We start from the raw sequence: 17526 nt of genomic DNA on the forward strand, positions 1-17526 counted from the left end.
TTTTGTATTTTTTATATTCATAGTGATTAATGTTAGGGTCACAGGATAATAACATCAGCTCTGTTCTTCTCCAAAATTTGATTTTTCTGTTTTTGTTTAAGAAGCTGACAACCGTATCTGAACCTCATTGATTATCTGCTTATAATGGCTCGTCATCTCCAGGGAACAGATCAGCCAACCTTTTCCGCTTTGTCAGATGTATTCCAAATAGCAACAAAATGGGGCCAAAGATATTTGAAATTCAATTAGAAGAATGGTAATAGGGTATTCTGGAAAAAAAAAAAAAAAAAAAAAAAAAGAGTGACTTGTGAGCCATTTAAATGGGTTGTGATTTTAGATAAAAGAAATTGTTCTCTTCACTGGTGTAAAGCACATTTTTATCTGGGGGTTCTAGCTTTGCCTAATGATTTTTTTGTTATTTTCCTATAAATGAGAGGAAAATCTTAAAATAGCATATCCATTCAACTAAGATTATTTAATCTACTGCGTCTAAATTTTTCTCGCCTAGATTTTTTTTGAAATCTTGTAAAATCTGTTGCCCTACACCAATCTTTCACAGTCATCCATGTAGCTTGAAATTTGGTACTTCCTCATTAAATCTCACCAAATTAACATCAATAATTCATGTGGGTGTGGTTGGATGTCTTGCTTTTTTCCTTCGTTTTAAAGATACGTTCTTATTTACTTGTTCCAGTTCCTTGGCCTTCTAATCTATCCAAACATATCAGAAAATAGAAATGCACCCTTTCTGTGGTGAAACCAAGGCAACCCAAAGAAATGTCTCTGCTGAAATACACAACTGACTTTCACAAATCGAAACAAATTGATAAATTACAGTTTGCAAATCACTGCAACAGGAAATTAATGTAGGGGCTTGGAATAAAACAGATTTCAGCACTTTTGCACAATTGCTTACCACCATCTGCAAAAGAAAATTTTGTTTCTTTGTCATTGAATATACAAAGATTTTTATATAAACATATCTGAATCCTTTCAAGAGTCTGCATTTGATCAGAAAAGAATGAAATGATACTTCGCAATGGATCTGATAAATGAGAGATTTATATATGAACATACTCACTGATTTACCTCTGATTTTTTAAGAACTTTGGAAAAGCAAAGTAACAAGAAATTTAATGCTCTGCTGTGTATTTTGGTAAGCAAGTGTTTGAGCCATGTGTTGTAAATTACTCAAATTGGGATGTTTGAATTTCTTATCAATATTTTGACAGAATTGATGCAATACACAGCCTTAAAATCAGTTAAAACTGTAGGCCAGGATGCCTATGAATACAGTTCAAAGATGTCTACCACCCTAGGATACTGCCACTTGGTTTTGGTACTCTGTCACAGCAAAAAGCAGCAGTGAAAATTTGATCTATCAGGAAAAAAAGGGTTTTTTAAGAAGTAAAAATTTATTACTCAGTCCTATAATGTTAGTAAATCTTGCTATCAGTATGTCTGCCCTGCATTAGATCATATAAACACATGGATCATGGCATTATGGCTTATATGAAACCAGTTGGCATTCTGACATTGAACCCCACCAAGATACGTCACGGCTGTTCCTGTCCTGTACAGCTCTTGGTGTGGCTGGCCAGCTTAGCTACCTTTAGCCACCTTTCAGTTTGTGTGACAGGGAAAATGAACTAATCAGAGCTCTGCTGTGATGAGGCAGCACTGCAGCATCATGTTCTGAGAATGCTACCTAGAGAATATATGTGAGCACACCTTCCTCAGGTTTCTCTTAGAGACTTTCAGTCAGAAGAAGTAAGTACCAAAGGCTACTGATAAAGTCTATAATTATGACTTTTTTTGTTTGATTGATTTGTTTTGTTGTTTTTTTTTTAATTTTAGTTTTGGCTTGTTCTGTTGGTTTTTGTTTTATTTTTTTAATACGAGAATCTGCAACCTCCCTTCTGGCAAAAAGATATAAATTGTGAATTTTAAGAAACAAATCCTGCTGCACAGCAGGTTTAGACAGGCTGTTACAGTTGGAGCCTTAAGGCATTCTGTGGTTTCCCTGTGGTAAGCCATGGTTCTCATTTGTAAAGCCAGGAGAATTCCCACTGTTGCTATAATCATATGCATGATCCTTCTTCCATCTCAATGCTCCCAGCATCAGTTAAAAAAAGAAAAATAGGCCAAATGTTGGTTGTTTTGTAGTCAGCTATCCAAAAGCTGAGCAAGTTTATATATTTTTCAGGATTTACTTTTGTCCTCAGGAAAAAAGAAATTAGGCTTTTTAGTGGGAAAAAAATATAAAATAATGATGAGCTGCTGAGTTAGTGGATGTTTTTTTCCTGATTCAGAAATGGCAGCAAAGGCATCAGAATTTAATTTTGTTGAGACTTTCTTAGGTAAAATATTCTGATTCTCCCATGAACTCTAGTTTTCCAAATATAGAAAGTTATTTTAGGAAAGGTATGAGAACATACCATCATACTTGCTCTGGTACACTCTCCCAAGTTTGGTCAGCCTGGTGATTAGTGATTTCCTGTCTAGAATTTGATTCTGCATTTCTTCTGCTAAGAGCCCTTGATGGACTCATGTCAGCATGTCTTTTTATTTCCTTTATTCTTTTGATACCCAGAAAATATAAGTCAGTAAGTTTCACAGGTCAGTTCTGTGTTGTTAAAAGTACCTTGATTTCTTTGAAGTCTTCCCTTTGGAAATATCTTTTTATATTCCCTCTTTCCTGTACTGTGAAAAAGGTTGAATATCTGTTACATATTTACTTTCTCTGGGTCTTCCATGATGCTGTAAACCTCTGTCTTTCCCCTTTCTGTCCTCTGTCATTTCTCTTTCATTATTGAGGAGTTCTAGTCTGCTGCTTGCCGGCTGTGGAAGCTGTGTCAGAAATTTCGTTGTGCCTGCTGCCCTCCCGTGTAGAAGCAGGGAAAAGCCTAAATTGGAAGAGATCTCTGGAGGTCATCTGAGCCCACCTACAGCTGACAGCAGGTGTTTGGATTAGGTTTCCTATAGACTGATGACATTTCCTTTTGAAGAAACTGATGCCCATTGCTCTTGTCATGTCACTATGTCTTTGTGAAAAGAATACCTCCATCTTCTTTACAGCTACCTTTCATCAGAGTATATGAAAAAGTCCTTCACTATGAGAAGGATGAAACACTGGAACAGGTTGTCCAGGGATGTGGTGGAATCTCACTTGCTGGAAGTAATTCAAGTCTTGTCTTCTTGTGCCAGTGGGTAATCTAATCCAAACCCCTGCTGTCAAGTTTAATGTCTACTTCCTTTTGTTTCTAAAAGCTCTTAGGGAACCAAATTATGTTCTTAGCTGTAAAACATAAACTTAAAAAACTGATTAATAGCATGCAATCTATTTTGAAAGAAATCATGGTGAGAAAGTTCATTGTGTATATATATAAAGTGAAAGCTTTTCCAAGCTTACTAAAGTTTGAGGTAGACTAGATATTGAGATATTCTTTTTAAAAATTACTACTAGGAAAAGTTCATGGACTGTATTCCCAGCTAATTCTGGAATTCTGAGTGAAGAGTCCTTCTGGTTTGGATTTGAGATACTCTTGTGTCTTTTTTTGCTTTTAGGAAAGAGTGGAGACAAGATCAAGCACTTTAAATTTGTACTGCCACTGAAGGAAGAGTTCCTGTCCTCCTTCCACCCCACTGCTTTATTCCCTTGCTTGTGTTCTCTGACCTTGGCACAAGTGTTTCTGGAAGGAACTGGCCTAGGTTAAACCCACAAAGGCAGCAGGACTACATTTGGCAGCAGCATCTGTTCATGCCAGTTTAAACTGTTAACATTATAGCTTAAACAGGCTTTATTTGCCAATATTTGCAACTTCAACAAGCAGCTTTTACACTTCCAAAGGGCTGTATAACATGGTAATCGCACATATCTACACCAGAACTAGTCCCTTGAGTTGGTACTGAGCATCCAAGCTTGTTAATTTTTTTGTTTTCTTTTCCAACATTTGACAGTGAAATGCATGTAGAACAGCATAGAGAAATGCATAGAGAAACAGCATGTAAGACCTCAAAAAGCAGTAAATAAGAAGTTAGTTTCTGTTTTTCCTTCATGAATTTCCTTGAAAGTTCCCCGTTGAGCTCCTTGTTCATGTAGAAGACAGCTTCTTACTAAATAAAATGTATCAGTAAGTGCTTTTTAGCTGAAGAGATGGCCTGTAACTGCACATTTAAGTGAATTTTAGAAAACACTCAGACAAATTTTCACCTTCACAGATATGTTCTAATTCCCAAGGAAAAAGGCAGAAAAAAGCCTGGAAAAGGATGTTTCCAATTAGTGTGGCTTTCACATATTTAAATTCTATCTCTGTCTGCCAGATAATTGAATAAAACGTGCTACATTTTTTTCTTCGTTGAGATAATGTTGACTGTAGATATTGTTTCGTTATACAGTTCATGTTGACATAGATGGTATTATGCCACTTACAGCTTCTTTGGAACAGTTCTGGCATCAATTGTTCAGCAGTGATTAATGACCAAGAATACATAGACCTACTGTTGAGCCGAGGATCTGTCTAATCTCTGCTCCTGTTCTTTCTCTCAATTCCAGCATTAGTTAATGTGGCTTCTGTGAACAGCATTTCTGGTGACTTGTCATACAGCTTATACTGCCAGCACTTAGCATAGTGGTCGCATAGAGCTGATGACCATAAAAATCTCAGTTGTCTTAATTCTTGGTTATTATTGTATATATTTGATGCCCTTTCTCTGCTTTGTTATTTTTATTTAGTGTTTAATACAGAAAAGACTTTTAAAGCTGTGCTAGACTTTTTTTTTTTTCCAGTCCTCACACACTGTACAATCAATTAATACCCTTTGGTATGTTATGCCAATTAAGTAATATGTGTGCTAATATAAATATGTAATTGTTAAAGGAGAGATCCCTTTGCCCTAATGTTTTAATTAGGTGCTTTTCAGATGATTGCCGAGATGAAACTGCATTATGAACATTTGCCACTGCAGGAGACAAAGGGGTAATTTAATCTAGGATTGTTGTAAACTGTACGAGCCCTTCATACTGATAAGGGAATTCTCCCTCTTTTAACCTTGACATGTACTGTAGTAATGAATTTACGAAACTTCAAAGTCAGTCATGTCATTAAATTGGGGATATGATGTTAGCACTGTGAAGTAAATGATAAGGATAAAAATTTATCTACATGACAGTTAAAGAGATCAGAGTTAATACCAATTTGTCAATAATTACCATTGCTTTAAAAGCAAAACTAACATCATTAAAGTAGTCAGCCTTTATTGTATATAAACTGGAGTTTAAATATTTCAAATAACATAGTCTTCAATAACATGGCAAACTCTACTATTAAGAAAGTTAAATATCCTTGACACCGGGCTGCTTAGGCACCGAAACTGTAACTCCTATGAGATACCTCTGTGGTAATATGGAATCCAAGTGCTTTATTATCAATCAAAAATATTTCTGTTTTGGGATAAAATGTTCCTGTATTGCAGATTTGCCTGATTATCTGAATATCTTCAGAGATCAGAATCCTGGTTTTGATATGCTGTAGACTCTATAGTCATGCATAGATCTCCCACTGAAAACACGTCACAGCAGTTTCCTTCAACATATAGTACAGCTATGCATAATGTATGATGACGAGAGTGATGTGCTGTGTGAATCAAAGTTTTAATGTCCTAGTTTTCCAGCTATTATTATCTATTCACTGTGTTTTTAAAGGAGCTCTGATTAAGAATCATGTCAACTGTGACAAGTCATAAAGTCAAGAAATACTTTCAGTGAGAACCTGAAAAAGACTCTCTGTGAACATGTTTTAATACTAACTGGGGAACTTGGTTCTTATTTTGCCAGGGGAAGAGGATTACATCAATAGAATCCCACTTGCTAACAACATGTTGTCACCGAAGATCTTAGGGCAAAAAAATTCAAAGCACAACAGGTTTTCTTTTTGTGTCTGATATGGCAGTTCTTACTCAAATAGTTGGTCTGTATTTGCTTCCTTGTCTTTATTGACCAGCACTCCAAAAGACAGGATGCAAAAATTCAACCCTCCTTGTCACCTTGGGATATACTGCTAAGTAGCTAAATGCCTGGCTTGACTTGAAGTCTTATCTGTCTCCTTTCCCTGCAGAGCATGCAAATGGCAGCAAGACCATTTAAAATAAACAGCTCAGCTGCATATCTGAGTGCAATCCTTTGTGGGACTGGACCCTCTTAAGTTGCCTGAAATATTTCATTTCCTCAGTATTAGACTACAGGAGTCTACTTGAAATTTTAGGCTAAATGCAGTTCTTGGGTAGACTGTGACATTTCAGCCATATCTTTTGTTGCTTACTATCAGTGGTAGACACCTTGAAATAGTCAACATGTCTGATAGTCAACAAAAGTCTGATGCTAAGGTTATGTCTACACAGTGAGGGAAGACATATCTAGATTAAAATATAAGTGAGAATCAAACACCTTGCTATTTCTGCAGAAATATTGGGAAGGGTTGTCTTAGTAATGTGAGATGTTCTGTTCTGCTGAAGAGCAAGATTTATCTGCTTAAGCAGGGATGAGGGATTTCTGTTGTTCCTGGGGACCTATTTGAGAAGAAAGTTCAGCCTGAAGAGGAGGCTCCTGGGAGACCTTATAGTGGCCTTCCAGTACCTGAAGGGACCCTACAGGAAACCTGGGTAGGGACTTTTTACAAGGGCTTGTAGTGATAGGGCAAGGGGTAATGGTTTTAAACTGGAAGAGGGGAGATTTAGGTTTTAGATTAAGAAGAAATTCTTTACTTTGAGGGTGGTGAGACATTGAAGCAGGTTGCCCAGGGAAGTTATGGATGCCCTCTCCCTGGAAGTCTTCAAGGCCAGGCTGGATGGGGCTTTGAGGAACCTGGTCTAGTGGCAGGTGTCCCTGCCCATGCAGGGGGGTTGGAAATAGATGATCTTAAAGTCCCTTCCAACCCAAACCATTCTATGATTCTATGGAAGCGGAGAAATAGATTTATGAAAGTGTTTTTAGGGTCCCAGACACAGAACAAGTCTGAATTGAATTATTTTAGGTACTTGGATAATTCTGTTGTCATGTTCTTTTCTGTAATGAAACTATTTACTGAGCAGTATATTATTGAGTGTATTTATTGAGCAATAAAAAAAGATGTATTTGATAACTTCTGTATTCTTACATTTGGTTTTAACTGCAAAAAAGAAAAGAGAGGAATGCAAAGCTGTTTTACATATTTTGAATGATTGATAATTGATTCCTGTTTATATAAGAATTTTAAGTATCATTAAAGTAGTAAGCTAGAGACTGTGCTGTTTGGCTGAGTGCTTTACTACCCACTAGCAAGACAGATGATAAACCTCTATTGAAAAGTAATTTGAAAAGCTAATACATGGGACAAGTGCTTGCTGGGTTATGGATGTTCATAATTCACTTTTCTAGCTGTGTTTTTGTTTTTCTGCTCTAGTGGGGTCGGTAAAAGGAGTAATGGACTAGTGGGAAAGCAGGAGCATGCATGATGGACAGCATGAGGGTCAGGTTGAGAAAGTGGGAAGAAATCAGACCAGTGAGAGGGAAATGCACAGGTTTTCTTATAGATATGAGCAGATAGTCATTGTGGTATCTGCATAACCAGTAAGGGAAATGTTTACATTTTAAATGCATTCGAGGCTGACTTGCCAGTCTGAAATGGTTGCAGTTTTGCATACCTTGGCTGAAGAGAGGGAAGTTAACAAGCCACAAGGCAGGCTAACATAACATGATTTATCTTTTTTTTTTTTTCTGGAAAATCGGTCTGACTTTGAGTGGGATTAACTTTATGCTTTTGGATCTGCTGAAGCAGAGAGTACTGGGGACCTAAGTCCTTTGTCCAGCCCAGAAGGAATGAATGGACAGACCAGTTAGTTACTCCTTTCTGGCTGCACTGGATCTCAGTGGCTGCCACAACCCAGCTGCAGCCTGGCCTGAAGTGGGGGCAGCCAGAGGGCTTGGAGCTGCTCTGAGGGCATTCCTGTTTGGACAAGGGTAAAGGAGCCCTCGAAGGAGGGGAGAGAGAGTGCTGGAAGAAACTGTGGTGGGAGGTGCTTGCAAAATAAAGAAACAGTCTTGCAGCGAGGAGAGATCATGAAAAGCAGGCACTGCTTAATGCCTTGTTTCTCATTGGTAAGGTGGGCCTGGCTGTGCCCCACCTCTGCCCTTGTCAAGTGGCAGTGCTGGAGCAGAGGCAGAATTGACAAGAGCAAGGCAGTCAAGGAAAACCTTCACTTCATGTCCTGCCAGCTTCCCTTCCTCCTGCTGCCCTTGCCCCTTAATAACAAGAGTAAGGCTGGAGTACAAAGCATGTCTGTTCGCTCAAGGAGGTGAACCTCACATATCGACAGCTTTGGGCCCCTTGTTTTCACAGAATCACAGGATGTTAGGGGTTGGAAGGGAGCCCTGGAGATCATCTCAATTTGTCAGGGAAATTGTGTGCAATGGGACCTGGGGTGGGACAGGCCAACTAGAGCAGACTGTGAATCTAAGTGTAGGCAGAACCACAGAACAATAAAAGGCCTTTAACTTGGACATCTGCTTAACAGCTGACTTCAGCTGTAAGTGAGATGGTACCCACCATTAAAGAACTTGCCTGGCATGTGAAAGACTGCACGGGAGCTGCAGTGGGGTTGCCTTTGATGCCTTCTGCCAATGGAGGGGAAGGCAGAGTGACTCTCTGTTGTGTGCCACTTTGCCTTCCCTCTGCACATTTCCTCATTCCTCTCCTTGCTGATGAAGCTCAGTAAAGCACCATCAGGGTAAGGGTAAGGGAGTGTCAAAGTTGGTGCGGGTTCAGTACTGGCTCCAGACTGACTGAAAATGCTGCACCCAGGGAAAATTCTGCAGAAGAATGGCCCATGCCCTTGTTCCTCATGCTATGGTGTCCTGTGTCTGCACAATATGTCACAAGCAGGCATACACTGCATGTAGCTGGTTGCAGAGTCTAGTGCCAAACATCCTGCATTGTATAGGCATGAACTGTGGGAAAAGCAAAAGTGTCTGTCATGTTTTAGGAAAACCACCCTTTATATGGAACCTGCTGAAACAGGTGACTTTTGTGAGAATGGGCTGGTGATCCTAAAGCACTCGTGCATACCCTCATGGCGAGTTGGAGCAACCTATATAAAATCAAGATTACAACTCTTGAGAGAGGATATTGTGTTTGTATAAATATTACTCTTGCATGTGCAAATTTGTGTCAATTTACCACATTGATGGGGTTCTGATCATGCAGTCTTTGCAAATAACTGCATGCAAACTGTTTGCAAATTTGGAAGTCAGCTGAAAATTGAGCCTTAAGCAAATTTCTTCCTTGCTTCATTGCTATGTACTAAAAAATGTCTCATGCTGCTAAATGCAATGAAGAAACAGGCAGAACATTGATCTGCACTGACAGTATTTTTTATAGTTACCTCTATCCTGGCCCTGTGATTCAGTATGATGTGGGTGAGATGTTTGTACAAGTACACAGGAAACCCTTGAACACGGAAAACAGTACTTACTAAAATAGATCACGTTCCCAAGGGAGAAACAGCAGAATAACAGGAGATTCATAGAATAAGGAATAACTAAAATTGTCCAATTATTTCAATCGAGGCATTTTTCTATCAATAAAAGATCTTGCTGAGCTTCTGGAGAATAATATAGAATAGGCATTTTGCCTGCAGTTCACAATATAAATATTTTATATGATCTCCTGCACTAGAGGGTAGTGTTATTTAATCCACTCCTCGCAAAGCAGATGCTTGCCAGAATGCATAAAGCACTCAAGGAACTGTTTTTGTTAGAGTTGAAACTAGTTTGTAGAATGATTTATCTAAAGTTAGATCCCTCATCGTGGAAGTGGATTTGATAATGCTTCTGAAACAAAATTTAAGGTTGTGTTGAAGGCTCATAAAAAAAATAAAAAATGTGGTTGATGGAAATGTTGTTAACAACAGAAGGATGAAAAAAGCCTCCCTAAAAGATAAGCAGGAACCTTGGCTTGGTAAGAGGGCAGGGACGGGGCTGGGAGGAACTCCGTGTCTGTATATTCTTTGAGTTGGACTTAGTAGACATTGTCACCACAGATAAGTGGAGTTGAGTACACCTTTTTAGAAGTGGTTGTAAGCATAGAACTACAAGCCGTATCAGAGAGCATGCAAGTGCTGTGATTCCTGCATAGTGGCCTCAGCAACTGTGCTGCAACCCAGCAGGGATGGAGAAATTCGAAATATATTAAAATTTTCCTAAAACCACAACCTTTGGAGTGTATATTTCATATGCAGCTCATGTTTCAGTTACCTGTAGCTGATACACTCTGACCACAGTCCTCAAGTCTGAGGTGGGTAGTTGATCCAAATGCACTTTCTCTAGCTTCCACTTCTGCGAAGTAGAGGGGAGACGAATACTGATTGCTAAGCAGCATAATTTTGCACACTTGATCTGTTTACTACTCAGAATGGCACTGTTGCTAAAATCCTATGGAAAGCATTTGCTGCCATGCCCCTTTCCCCCAGGTGATAGTGCCTAAAGCTGTTAAGAACAGGGAAATTATGAAAAGATGACCATTTGTTGCGTGCATTTGTTATATGATATACTGTGTCATCTAGTACTGTGCATTTTATTTACACTTTGTTTTTCATGCTTATTGTAGCTTTTATTAATGTGTTTGATAACACGGCATCAGCTGCAAGGCAGAAATGTTTGCTCTGTTGGGGTCTTGTTCAACTTTTCAGTATAGATTAAAAAATTTCAGCAGCCTCTGGATGGATAGGCTTGAATTGGAAATTTACATGTGAGTAACAAGTATTATAATGCAGATGTGCCAGACAGGAGAAAGGGAGATTTATAATAAGGGCCTGCTCTGGCAGTATTAATCTGCCTCATGTAGGCTGTGTGATGAATCATCCCATGTTGCCACAAGAACTGCTGCTGCTGAGCTCTGCCAGCAATTGGGACAATAAAAAGTGTGCATGGAAGGGTGGAGGGAAGGGCACATTCAAGGGATTAGGAGAGGGACAAAGAAAGAACAGCTATTTAAAAGTGGACATCTCAAGCCTGGCCAGTAGTTCGTGTTATATATAATTCAGGCAATTCATTGGGTAAATCATTTCATATGCTCCATGAAATGCAATTTGCTTCCATGGCCAAGCATGACAAAGGTTTCAAAGAATTGCAGCTGGCAAGGAGTTCTTCTAGGGTAGTTAATTCAGGGCCTGCAAGATTGCTGAGGCGTCTTGTCAGAACATTAATTAATCACACAACATCACGAGGGAATATCTAATCAAGAGTCCAGTTTCTCAAGGGTCTGACTACCTGTTGCAATGTGCTGAGAACCCTTAATTCCTACTGACAAGAAAGGCAGCTTAGCATGTTCCCAGCAGGCATTTAATAGGATTGTGCCCTTACTTCATTTGGCTAGGGTAAGTCCAGACCAGTCAGGTGAAGCAACAGTAATGAAACAAGACAAGATAATGACAAATAGGGTTACATCCCTGCAGGAATGTTATTACTTGCAGATGATGGAATACACAATGCTGGGAAAGCCCTGTAAAAATTAGGGGCAGATTGAAGGGTGCACTCTTAGGGGTTAAATTTTTGCCTTTAAGAAAGATCCACCTGTACTCACCCCAATGCAAATATCTGTAAAAGGCAACATGAATCTTCTGTCTTCCCACTGTCATCTGGTAGGGAAAAGTTACAGAATTCCCTTCCACTGTTTGGTCCCAAGGACTTCAGTGATTTAGATGACCTCATGAGGGTTCTCTGCAATAGAAAAGCAGACAGCATTTTATCCAGTGTTTGAACAGCATGAACCTTGAGTAATTTCAGGGAAATCTGGGTGCTGAATTTTCCTGAGCAGCGTTCTTGGTGTGATAGAACAAAATTTGAGGTGGACAGATAGAAACATAGCAGCAAAATATTTTTCCCTTCTTATACATCTTCAACTATAGAAAGAAGAATGTGAGATGAAATCAGAAGAGACTGAATTTTGACTTACGCTACTTCTCTTAGGTATTCATGAAGACAGAAATGGTGTTCTTTTTTTTGATATGGAGAAGCATCACAAAGGAGTAAATTAGCAAGGAGCATGGCATTATGTTAAGCACTTTCAGGAGATCGAAAAGTTAAAATCAATCTCTGTGTTGTCAGGCTTTTAAGTGAGGAATGATGCATTAGACTACTTGATTTCATTTGATTTGTTGGGAAACCAGAGCTGTTATACTGTTTCTTGAACAGAATTACAGGCTTCATGTAAAGAGAGATGCAAAGCACACACATCATTCTGGAAGAGATCAACATAAGCGTTTTCTATATCATGAGTAATATTTACTGGAAGAAATCAAATTACTGTTACACAGACCATCTGTTTTCTTTTCATGAAATCATGTAAGTGTTTTAGGACAAGCCACCCTATTTAATCAATTGTAACTCTCTTATGGGAAGGCACTGTTTTCTGAAATAAAATTTATTTTTTTGAAAAAATGTAAGAGTTTTAAATACTAGTTTATTCTGCATAAATATAGTGTACATATTGTTCATAAAATACAGATCAGGGATGTACAGCTTAGTTATTATCTGTCAGTAACTTCATTTTAGGGCTTTTTGGGTAGCCATTTTTGGATATTTGTTGGATCTGCAACTCATTGGTGGTGTTCAACTATTGTAGCAAATAGTGTAGTGAGTAATATAAAATTTGTAGGCTGGGAAGTTGCTTCCTACCTACATTTAATAAATGTATTATGTAGGGTCTCTATTTTGTATCATGCCTGCTGTGGTAAAAGTGAATACTGGGGAAAGTGATTGTCCATCGTCTAAATGGTTACACTTGGAAAGACTGAAGAAAAAAAGGCATGGCTTGTTGGAAAATGAACCTGTGGATGATACTAGTGAAACTTGAATTTATGGTTTAAGAAGAAAATGACAGAGTGTGAGATTTACTTCACGTCTAAGGGTAGCACGTTCATAGATGTTCATGGTCACATTCATTTCAGAGGATACTTAATTAAGGCTGCCATTTTATTTTTCTGTCATTTCTGTCATCTTCCCTGATTCATATATTGTCTTTGACTGCACACAGGTTGCTCTTAAATTCAGAGGAAGCTGAAGGTCTGCGTCTTAAGCCAAGTCTCCTCTGATTGCAAAAGTAGCTGTGTGCTTGCAATACCAGAGGTTATGCTGTGTTGTAACAAATGCCTCTGAAATAAATGAAATGAACATGAAATGTAAGTAACACAATTGGAAATTCCCTGAGAAGGTTGGCTGTCCTTCTCAATAAAGCCAGCAAGCCTGAATTTCATTTGTTCAGACACTTCTAAATCAATGATGTTTTGTCTGAATAATTAACCTGCTTACTCAGGCTTGAGGAGTGTATAGTGCTAAATTCTTGCTTTTTCTTGGCTAAACATGAAGAGGCAAAGAGGGAGAAACAGATGTATCATGCACTTGGAAAAGTGATAGTGCCTACACTCTGGTGCCATCCCATGGTACAGAGGAAGCTTTCTGCCCAGGGGAACACCTGGTGAAATGAAAGTCCCCTGTAAGTCCTTTTGTGAAGGCTAGACTCAAGATCTCCCTGTCCCATCTATTCCCACATATTATGATGTCACTTGGGAACCGCCAGTATCTGGCACAGGGAAAGCTGCCTACAGAGCTAGTCAATCCTAGCACCTACCTAGACTTGGAGCTAACCTAGATCAGTCAAGAACCTGATAAAAGCTAGGTCGTCAGTTAATCTTTTATTGGTCTGCATTAATTCAGTAACAGAAACAAAGCAGAACAAGGTGAATGGCTTGCAAAATCATACACGTAGCAGACAGTGAAATATAAAAACTAAAAATGCAATTATTAGTGGTCTAAAAGTGTTACCACATCCATCAGATTTTCTATTCAAGTTCACAATCTTTTCTTTCAGAAAAGTATTAAATATAAGACAAAATTTTCCTTTTTTTTCTTTCTGTTTTTTCTTTTATTCACAGCAAAGAAAACTGCAGGCAAATTAATTATTTTACAGAATCACAGAATCACGTTGGCTAGAACAGACTTCTGACATTCATCAAGAATGTCCTAGTCCAAATGAGACAAACTTAGATAATGCTGCTCAGGGCCTTGTTCACTCGAGTCTGGAGTATCTACAAGGGTGGAGATTCATCAGCCTCTCCCAACGACCTGTTCTTCAGTCTTCCTTTTCTTGTCAGTGTATCCCTGGAAGGTCATCTCAGTATTTCTCATGTCCTTTAGCAGATTCCTGTCCAGCTGAGGTCTGGCTTCCCTAATTTCAACCAAGCATGCCAGAGCAAGGAACTTCTACACTGCTCCCAAGTAACCTTCCCAGCCTCTTTATCCTCTGTCTGTCCCCACTGCCCTTCTGATGTGCCTGCATGACTTTCCACATGGTGAACTGGGAAGTCCCTGTGCACTGGGAAGGCTGTTCTCAGCAAGCAGCTTGATTTTCTGACCTCCTTTGCTCTCTTGGTTTCCAGCAGACAAATTTCAGCTTGAGCAATCAAAACAAGCATTGCAAATGTTGAGTTTAGATTTTTCAGGTCATCCTTCTTACTTCCCACCCTTCCATCTACACATCATCAAATCTTTTTCAGCAAGATAAAGCAGAGTAATCTGAAGGATATAAAAACATTTCTTTTTCTTGGATTTTTTAATTATTTTTTTAGCCAGTACTTTGGAACAGTCATAGTGAGGCACTATATTTTCTATTAATATGATCTGGTTTTATCCAAGAAAGATACGCTGATGTATTTACAGTTGTCACAGAAAACATTGGACTAGTTCTAAGCACAGTAAATACTAACACTGCTGCTTGGAAATTATAATATTATTATTATTAAGAAACAAAACTACTTAATTTGCATAGTAGTAAAGAGAGTTTAAAACTATCATTTACTGTTGCCATAGTTACACTGTATTTTTGATATAGCAGTTGTATTTATCCAAACAGTAGTAAAATTATTTTGTCAATAAGCAAGTACAATGAATGAACATCTTAAAATAAAAGTACAGAACTCCTGATACCATTTAAGTGTAGTGAGTAGAGAATGCTGTTGTTTATTTTAAGAATTTCCTTTGTCTGCAGTGCTGATTACACTGAAGTGAGAATCAATGACAAGGTGCCATACAGGGGACTTTATTTATAGTAGCTTTATAACTGATCTAAAGTGAGACAATAGATTTTGATACCCATGACCTTTAATAGAAAAATTTATAAAGAGAAGTCTGTAATTTCACTTTCAAAGTTACCCCTAGTGAAAGACCTTCCTATTTTCAGTGTTGTGAGACAATGAAAATAATTGCCCATTCTTAGCTGTTTTTTTAGTTTTTGTTTCTGAATTATTCCAGTCTCTTGGCTATTCAGTTGACAATTCAGAAAAATTATTCAGTAGTGCTCTTAAGTCTTCAAAGTGAGACATTTGGCAGCTTCTGCTTTTAATAAGGTTCTTAAATGTTTGGGGGTTCGCATGTATGTTTTTCTCCACTTGACCCATGGCAGCATAGTGGTTGCAGAGGATGCAATTTGTGTTTATGTTCCAAATTCTTCTCTTCTGTTTCTCTGCATCGATTTTCTGAAGGAAATGAAGCAGAAAAGTGCTGTAGATTATTCTCATACTTGACTTTAGAGTGGTCTCCCATAGCTTCCTTGGTGGTATAGGGAGGAAAAGAAAGAGAAGTGCACAGTCACCATTCTGAAATCTATTTAGATCTGACCAGCTCATCCCTAAAGAGGAGAAGTCTATAGGTGTGTATTCTGGCACTTAATAAGCAATGATCCCCCCAGTCTGCTTATTTGGAATCTGTCTCTTGGGATTTTTATTCTTTAATCTTGGCTACTGTTGAAGGCAGGAGGCAGGAACTACTTGAATTATAGTGTGACTGGAAATTATTGTTACAGTGTCTTCATATGTCACATTCGCTCTCTATGTTCTCTCTGTCACAGGAAACCATCTTATACCCAGAGCAAGAAACGTAATTTCCTTTGGCTGTCCCTACTCTCTAAGGGATTTCATGCATGAGTGGACTAGAGTAAGGGAAGACAGAAAAAAACTCCAAAGACCCACAGATCATCTTGCTGGCAGGGTAAGTAAATGTCCCAGCATCTCAGTCATGAATTGTCAGGTACACAGCAAGCAATCCTGCCTCAGGAGTTTCCTCTCCAGTAATTTTTGAGACAAAGCTGATAAAATTTACTCCTGTTTCCAGGTCTCTGGCACTAGTGCCCTGCATTTGTCCAGAAGTAGCGAGACAGACACCTATATTTTCATTTTAAGCCTTGAACATGCACTTAATAAAATAGACAGTTCTGTGTCATGGTTTTTTTTAGTATGTGTGGTTCTGTTAAGACCCTTTTCAAGTCAAGTGGATGAAACATAAATATCTATTACCAAATGAGTCCCGAAGAAAACTAATTTTCCCTGTGCTGACCATACTTAGGCTCCTACAGATCTGGGCCTGTGTTCCCCACTTTCCCTAGGCAATTTTTTCTTGCTTACAAAACACAATGGAAAAAATTACCTAGCTGAGAGGCAAATGTGTCTTATGTGATAGCCAGAACCTAACTGTATGATCGTCTTTTCTTTCTGGGTTTGTTTGTTCCAAAAGTGGTCAAGGCAGAGACTGCAGCAGAGCTAGGAGCGTTTCTACTGGTTCAAGGCAGTGAGCTAAAAGGTCTGTTAAGTACCAAAAAGCCAATGCAACAGATTCAAGGGTCCCATGTACAGAGGATAACTTGTTTTTCAAAAAGGTGATCTAACTCAAAGCAGATTAGTGACATGGTAGAAAAGCCGAACAAAACCTGAAGATGACCCGGGAGACCTCTGATACCTTGACAAGACATGATGAAAATGTTGTCCTCCTCCATCGGGATGGCTGAAAGTCCCTCTGAGCATGTGTTTCCTCACTGTATTTGGTCTGCCCATTTCTGTGCTCAAAACACTGGCATCGCCCCATCTGCTTCAGTCTTCTGTGCTGGAGCAAAACGCATGAGCTGAAGGGGTACAGCAAACCTATATTCCCTGCAACCCAGGCCCAGTGGACACTGTTTTGAAAGGAAAATGTAGAGCAGCTGAATTATGGCTTAACTGTGTGACAGCCCACCCCAGCTAGGAACCTTAAGGCAAATTGCCAGAGCCCACAACACAATATGACAAAATGAAGGGTGCTCCAGAGGACAGGTACTTTGCTGCCAACAGGTCTCTGATATGCAAGGCAATATCTAGCAGCATAATAGTGCTTTTACAGTTGCTGCTGGATGATGTGTTTAGTGTAATATTAGGCTGTTGTTCTTTACATACTAGATGTGTTTCAACTTTGATGAAAGTAAGCTTTTTCCCACTGCATGCTCTTTGAGGGGACTGTGAAAACATGAAGGCTGTCTGAACTTTGCCTTACTCTCCAGTTAAAAGAAGAGGAATGTTGGTATTTTTGCATTTTGTTTTGTTGGCTTTTTTGTTGTTTTCAGTAAGTACTACTCTGAGTGTGCTGAAAGATTATGCTGGTGCACTGAATTTTTATAGAAATCAGGTTATTCT

The 17526-nt window shown here is 38.8% G+C and overlaps 1 protein-coding gene across 19 annotated transcripts in view; it reads left to right on the forward strand.

Moving 5' to 3' along the window:
* LOC127381903 (poly(rC)-binding protein 3-like) overlaps positions 1 to 17526 on the forward strand; it is a 504833-nt gene that overhangs the window by 88526 nt on the left and 398781 nt on the right. For all 19 annotated transcript variants that reach the window (XM_051612868.1, XM_051612869.1, XM_051612866.1 and 16 more), the window contains exon 2: positions 15936 to 16075. The gene's annotated coding sequence lies outside the window, so the exon portion shown is untranslated. The remainder of the gene's footprint in view (positions 1 to 15935; positions 16076 to 17526) is intronic.

The sequence above is a fragment of the Apus apus genome, chromosome 2 (assembly GCF_020740795.1).
Source record: "Apus apus isolate bApuApu2 chromosome 2, bApuApu2.pri.cur, whole genome shotgun sequence".
NCBI lineage: Eukaryota > Metazoa > Chordata > Aves > Apodiformes > Apodidae > Apus > Apus apus.